This window comes from Berghia stephanieae, chromosome 7 (genome assembly GCF_034508935.2).
Source record: "Berghia stephanieae isolate SIO BIC M18660-M18661 chromosome 7, UCSD_Bste_1.3, whole genome shotgun sequence".
Classification (NCBI taxonomy): Eukaryota; Metazoa; Mollusca; class Gastropoda; order Nudibranchia; family Aeolidiidae; genus Berghia; species Berghia stephanieae.
In genome coordinates, this window is record NC_088366.1 from 16,075,004 (window position 1) to 16,082,503 (window position 7,500).

General features: G+C 38.7%; 1 protein-coding gene across 12 annotated transcripts in view; it reads left to right on the forward strand.

Moving 5' to 3' along the window:
• The window catches only part of LOC144976786 (omega-scoloptoxin(05)-Ssm1a-like), a 132,090-nt gene that overhangs the window by 27,594 nt on the left and 96,996 nt on the right, over positions 1-7,500 (forward strand). The window lies entirely within an intron of this gene.

Genomic DNA, 7,500 nt, shown 5'->3' on the forward strand with positions numbered 1-7,500 from the left:
TGATGACGCAGTGAAGTGCAAGAATCTATAGAGTGGTCGACTATCTAATGTACACCAATAGCCTACCGCACACAATTAGACAGACATATTGATAGAGGAGACATATTAACGAGTGATTCATTGGACACAAATACCGTTTTGAGACTAATGGTTACAGATTAAGTCAACTATGAGGATTGCAGGAGTTGTGAACTGGGTGGGGAGGGGGGAGGGGGGGGGGGAATCAACCGAGTCTTGGATTGTATCGACTGTATTCTAAACTGGATATCGGCCTAAGACATTGATACACTTTCATCATTAGTATTGATTAACGTGATGTCTTTTAAGCAAACGGATAAATACTGTTACCCCCCCCCCCTAATTTATTATGCATGTTTTTCTTCGATATAATTCTTCTTCTTCAAGTACCAAGTCTCTGCCAGACATCGATGATCGTGGTACACCATTCCGCTCTCTGATCAGATCACCTCAAAAAACTAATATTACTCTTCTCTTTCTTTGTCACCAAGCTGTTCAAACTATTCAAATATGTTTTTCTTGGTCTACTTTTACTCTTTTTACCTTCTATCTTTCCGGTTATAAGATTAAGAGAAATTAATTCTAATATTATCTGATAAATTTTGTCAATAATTCCAGACACGGTAGTGACTCTGGTTCTAATAAAGTCCTTAAGACCTCGGTCCCTTTGCGTACAAAATGAGTGCTCTACCAACTGAGTTATCGGAACTCCCGGCCGGTTCTAGTGCGGGGCGGTCCTTGGCAAGCTTAAGGACCACGGTTCTACGGTCCCTGGGAAATGAAAACCGCAAGGACCGGTCCTAGGACCGGCGGTCCTTTTCGACATTGAACATTCCTGAGAGACCGTTTTGACCTTTGGGACCATGGGATCGTTCATTCTTGAACCGTTAAAGACCGCTACACGATGAAAACCGTGGTCTACAGGAGTAAAACACACGGAGTAGTCACACTCATTTCAAATTGTAACCTAATTAGAGAAGAGGGGTTATGCCTTCTTTATTTGATCACAGTACTTCATTGTTACTTCGATAATTTAGCGTGAATAAAATTTGAAATTTATCCCCATTAACGGAGATAATGGAATCACCCAAGGCGTTGATCGAGTTGTTCGTCGCGTTTATACACACACGCAACTCCTACCCCCCCCCCCCCCCCACCACACACACACACACATGAGAGGGCAGCGAGCATTGAAGAGTAAGAGAGAGACGTGAAGTTATAATAAGAGGGGGTGGATGCGGTAATAAGTAATAAGTAATAAGTGGGGTCGATGGTGACTTTTCGCCAGATCTAAAAAACCCAGCTACCCATTCACTGCTGAGTAGACAGGGATTCAGAAAAAAACTCGACTGCACCCGGGATCGATCTCTGGCCCTTTGCGTATAAAGAGAGTGCTCTATCAACTGAGCTATCGGGGTCCCCAAATATTCTATTGGACCTTTTAAAAATACAGACGTTATAACTGGTTTTTTTGGAAGGAAGAAACTAATGAAACTCATATTATTTGATTAGTTAAAACACCAAACGAAATTTTAATATTATTGTATTATTTTAAATGACAACAATGCGATAGAAAGGAGTGGCGACAAGAGATGGACAAAAGAAAACAAAAAATCAGACTTGCAACTTGCTAGGTTTGAGACACACACACACACACACACACACACACACACACACACATCTTTAGTAGTCACATACATTTCAAACAATAACCCATTAGAGAAGAGGGGTCATGCCTTCATCATAGATCATTGTCATTGCGATCATTATGGTGTAGTAAATTTTGAAATTTACCCCGTATAATGGAATCGTCCAAGGCGTGCGCCTCCTGTTCCCCCCATCTCACACACGAAAGGGCGGTTTGCGGAGTGGAGGGAGGTGGTCGTCTGCCTCTATGGTCGTCTGTGTCGTTTAGTGTATGGCAAAGGGGGGTGGGTGCGATTAATTAAGTGGGATGGGTGGTGATTGGTGGAAGATAGGCAAAGGACCGAGGCAACGAATCGCTGGGGAAGTAGTATGGCGCCAGACCGTTGAAAGGTGATAAGAAGTGAGGACCGCCGGCGGTCTTCCTCTTTGGGACCGGACCACGGTTCACAGCTAAAAGACCGTGGGACCGGTCCTCGGTCCGGTCCTCAGCGCGGCACTAGCCGGTTGATATAATATCGCTTCAATTTTGTCACGCAGATTGACACGAGTTACTTCCCCTTCCTATTCCATAACTTCATTTCCTGTCATTAGATTGTTTCCGGTCTCTAGTTGCTAACACTTTTAAAAGTCTTCACCGTCATTAGTCATAAAATCAGCCATCAAAATAGTTTTAAAAAGGAATTTTTGCCAACAAAGTTTGTTTTTCTTTTTGTTTTATGGGTAACATCATTGATGCTAAGCATTCAGGTATAATAATACTCACAATACCCGCCAGCCGGATATAATTTACTAACACACAAAGCTATGTCAATTGCGCACCCTCTATACCAATATTTTCGCCGATTTGGTAGCCTGTTGCTTCCACCTTTCTGTCCCCACCATTGTTGTCGACATAATATTAGATATATTCAAACTTTTTTAAAACTTGTGACATTTCCTTAATTTTATCATTTTGGTTTTCAAAGTCAATTAAATTTATTTAGATTTATTTAAATTTATTTAGCTTTTATATAGCGCAATATCCAGTAAACGTGTCCAGAGCTCTTTACAGGGGTCTCTAGCCAACAGCAACATTTAACATTTAAGACTGGACATGACGCCTGTTAGGCGATATTACATCTTTTTTCGGACAGAGACACGCTGGTAACGGGGAGGTAGTCATTTTACACATGATTACGGTGAGAGAATGTACGTAAAGAGCCTTTTTCAAGGACTCAACCATGCGCCGAGCGAGGCTCGAACCCAGGACCTGCCGATCCGAAAGCGAGTGTCATACCACAAGACCACATAGCCGCACGTAAAATTCCCTCCACAATTTTTTTCCAACATAATACCAGATTGATATAGTGGGTCCGACGTGTACTTATTATCAGGTCTGATAACACAGGTTGTTATACGAGAGAGAAGTATCATTGTTGTAATGGAAATACTTTCAAACCAACAACAATATCACTCGTTACAACGATGTAAAATCAGGCCCATAATTTCGTACGGTTATCAGACCCACATAGATGTGCACTTAGGGTGGATCCAAATAAATAGAATTAGCTGCTAACTATTTTTACTGGTAAAATAATAATATGTTATATTCTTTATTAATTAAAAAATCTATTTCTCATTTTTTCATAATTTAAACATAACAGACTCTAAAATGAATAAAAAAAAGAAGAAATAGGATTAAAGAAGCATGCACAAAAGTCAAACCTTGAAGCCTTTAAATAGTTTAGCTGTGAAGTTGTCATGTAAACCGTATTGTTTGCTCCGAGGAGATAGCCCTTTCTCAGGGTGAAGATAGAAATCGGCACAACGATGTGCTTAGCAGGCAAGAAAGCCATCAATTTCAATTATTCCTCGCGTTTATTACGAAGTTAATCGATTCAGAGCAAAAGAGATCGTTCAGCAACGCTGGTTTGCGATGAAAAGACTTGCTATCACTGATAAAGTCGTTACAAGAGTAGTCTCTGAAAAATCGCTTGAGGTATTCATAGAAACTTACCGCAAAATTATTCAAATTTGATTTTGGTCATATCTGATATTACACTGTTCAAAACCACAGCGAATTGTTAAACTTTTGGGCTTTTTGATCTTGTGCAATCACCTCACTGACAAAGTCGTTACAAGAGTAGTCTCTGAAAAATCGCTTAGGGTATTCATGGAAACTTATTGCAAAATTATGTAACTTTAATGTTGGACATATTATTACACTGCTCAAAATCACAGCGAATTATTAAACTTTTGGGATTTTAGTTCTTGTGCAATCACCTCACTCACAAAGTCGTTGCAAAAGTGGTCTCTGAAAAATCGCTTGGGGTATTTATGGAAACTTTAGTAAAATTATGCAACTTTGATTTTGGATATCTTATTACACGGCTGCTCAAAATCACAGCGAATTGTTAAACTTTTGGGATTTTCTTGTGTCTTGTGCAATCACCTCACTGACAAAGTCGTTACTAGAGTGATCTCTGCAAAATTGCTTGGGGTATTCAGGGAAACTTTTTGTAAAATTATGCAACTTTGATTTTGGACATAGCTGAGATATTAGACTGCTCAAAATCACAGAAAATTTAAATTGTTAAAATGTTGGTCTTTTTTATCTTTAGGTAGAACACGCGTTGGGATTTGTAGGTTCCTGATTTAAGTCCAACTGTGGACGGCAAAAGTTGATCCTCGGAAGATTCTCATCATTCATATTCTTTTAGAGTGTAGCCTGATCGGTAACAACGTTGTCTCTGTTTAAAAAAAACAGACAAAAGAAAAGTTGAATCCTTGGAAAAGGCTCTTTACTCACATTCTATCACCGCGTAAAATGAGTACCTAGCCGTTAACAACGTTGTCTCTGTCCGAAAACATTGTCATGTCTCGTCCTACATGTTAAGTGTTGATGTTGGCCAGTGACCCGTTGTAAAGCGCTTTGAGCACGTTTAGTGGATATTGCGCTATATAAAATCTCAATTTACCCTAACGAGTCACACATCTAGATTTTGACAGGTTTACAGTATGCATTTGGGATATTAACGTGTCAAAATTAATATCGATTTTAAACCAGCCTCGACAACGTTTTGAATCAATGCGCGAGTAAAAAAAAATGATCATAAATCATCTGATTTGATATTCTGCGAATCGGAAAAAAAATACAAAAAGAGATTGTCATCCTACGATATAATTATCAAAAAGTGATTAGAGTAGTTTCATGAATATATGCATTAGTTTACTTTTACATCATCTAGTCATCTAGATGTTTTACACGGTGAGTGATTTCAGTTATAATGTTTGAACTTCAAATGTTTATCCATTCACACCTGTTACTCTGTTTTATATAACGAGTATTGTGGCATCTATTATATAACACGGCGACCGTGATGGTTATTGATGGTGAAGATGATGGCCAGAACAATGTTGATGATGATGATGATGATGATGATGATGATGATGATGATGATGATGATGATGATGATGATGATGATGATGATGATGATGGTTCTGGTGTTGATGAAGCTAAGATCGATTCTGATTCTATTATTCTTAGATTTATATATTTTTAAAAAGTTGAGCTTTGATATAGGGCAATATATCCACTCAACGTGCTCAAGGCGCTTTATTGGTTATAATAATCATAAATAGGAATATGAAGTGTCATATGCGAAAGCTGGACTACAAATGCAGAAACACAAAAGAACATTGAAGCTTTTGAAATGTGGTGCTTGAGAAGGATGCAGAGAATATCGTATACTGCACACAAAACGAACGAAGAAGTGCTAAAACAAACATACCAACAAAGGAAACTAATGCCCTTAATAGCGGATCGACAGCTATCCTTTTTCGGACACAAAGTAAGGAAAGATAAGAATGAATACCTGACAAGTTGTGGAAAAATACCTGGTAAACGCGCCCGGGGGAGACAAAGAAAAACACTCATAGACCAACTGAAGGGCTTCACCAACCTAACAATCCAAGAGCTGTTTGAAAAAGCAAGAGACAGGGAGGAATGGAGAGAGATAATTCATGCAGTATCCGAAGCCTGGACCAGGCATGGAATATGAAGAAGAAGAAGTCATAATTCCGCACTTTTAAAACTATGTTAAATTAATCTCCATGACTCTAGCAATGTCATCAAATCTCCCTTCTCCCCCTCACCCCCATTTTATCCCTCTTTCTCATCTTCCTTCTTCTTCTCATCCTTTTCCTCCTCCCTATCTCTTCTTCTTCTTCTTCTTCTTCTTCTTCTTCTTCTTCTTCTTCTTCTTCTTCTTCTTCTTCTTCTTCTTCTTCTTCTTCTTCTTCTTTTTCTTCTTCTTCTTCTTTTTCTTCTTCTTCTATCGGGTTTAGTGGTAATAACTCTCCTCCGGAGCGGCGCATAGTTGAGTCCTTGGAAAAAGCTCCGTACTTTCATTCTGTCACCATACTCAGGTGTAAAATGAGTGAGTACCTGACCCTTAGCAGTATTGTACCCATTGTAAAGCGCTTTTAGCATGTCTAGTGGGTATTTATTCTGCTACATAAACGTCCCAGGTTCTTTTTCCACTTTGATCTGTTTTGTTATACCCTAGTTTTCCCTGATTTAACAAAAGTTCTTTAATATTAGACTTTATTTAAGAAGCCTTAAATTAAGATATGGAAATACATCATAGTCAACTCGCATAAATACGGCCGTTTTATTAAGGAACACAGTATGTGTTATTTGGTTAACGTTGCATATAGGGAATGAGATTAGCAGAAGAGTAGCGTCCCCTGATTGGACATCACCTTACAAAGAGAACGTCAATTTGGTTTTGAAGTGTCTCAAGCCGCTTTCACCGGAAGCGAGGACGAGAGACGCATGCACACAACCAATATGACGTTCTCTCTCTAATAACTTTTCCGCCGGTGACGGTGACGTCACAGACTATGGGTGACGTCCAATCAAGGGCGCTACTCTTCCGCTAATCTCATTCCCTATACTGTATTTTTAAAAGCAACGACAGAATTCTTGTAGATATATAATACACTCAAAAAAAGGGGTGTTATTGCGTCGGGGTAGATAAAATCACCGAAAATATGAATTATTCATCGTGAAGAAACACTAAGGGAAAACGATGTTATGGCCCATAAAACGAATTTAGCATACATAAAACAAAATAATATGTCTCTGCTGATTTATTTTATCTCGGTTGAGAAGAAACAAAATATCTTTTTTGGCATTTTGTATCTACTACCACTCAAAGACGGGAAGATTTTCTTGATTATCATTACCAGCTATGAACTGTTGTTTGATAATCGGACTGATTCTATGCGTTTAAGTAAGATGGTAACAACATTCGTGGCAACAAAACGTGCCAAAAACCAAATTTCTGTTTATCCTTTAACCTACGATATTATAGTCTGATTTATAGAATTCAGTGAGGGCTAATCAGCTTTCAGGCTGTATAAAAACATTAACAAAGAGCTGAGTGACGTCAACTTCGTTCCATCTATAAGAGTGATATAAGAATAGGCGATGAAAATTTGAGGATGAACCAATGAGGTTCGTAAAAAGTCGATCGCGGCGATTTTTATCATTTTCTATTTTGTACACCAATTAATGTTAAACTTCGAACCAATAGAAAATCGGCATTCTGTACGGCGAGACAATTGGATTCAATAGTCTGATGTCACGTCGCCTAGCAACGGCGGCCATCGTGGTTCTAAACAAAGACAATCTGTGCTTTTTATTCTTCATGCTGGCTAGAACTTTTCATATGTCTTGTGATCAGAATGTTTAAAAGTCAAAACATGATTAGATTTATAACGGTTTTTTTCTCTCTGGTTACGCTTTTATGCTCGCCGGAGGAATATTTCTTTAAGGACGTCCGCCATTGT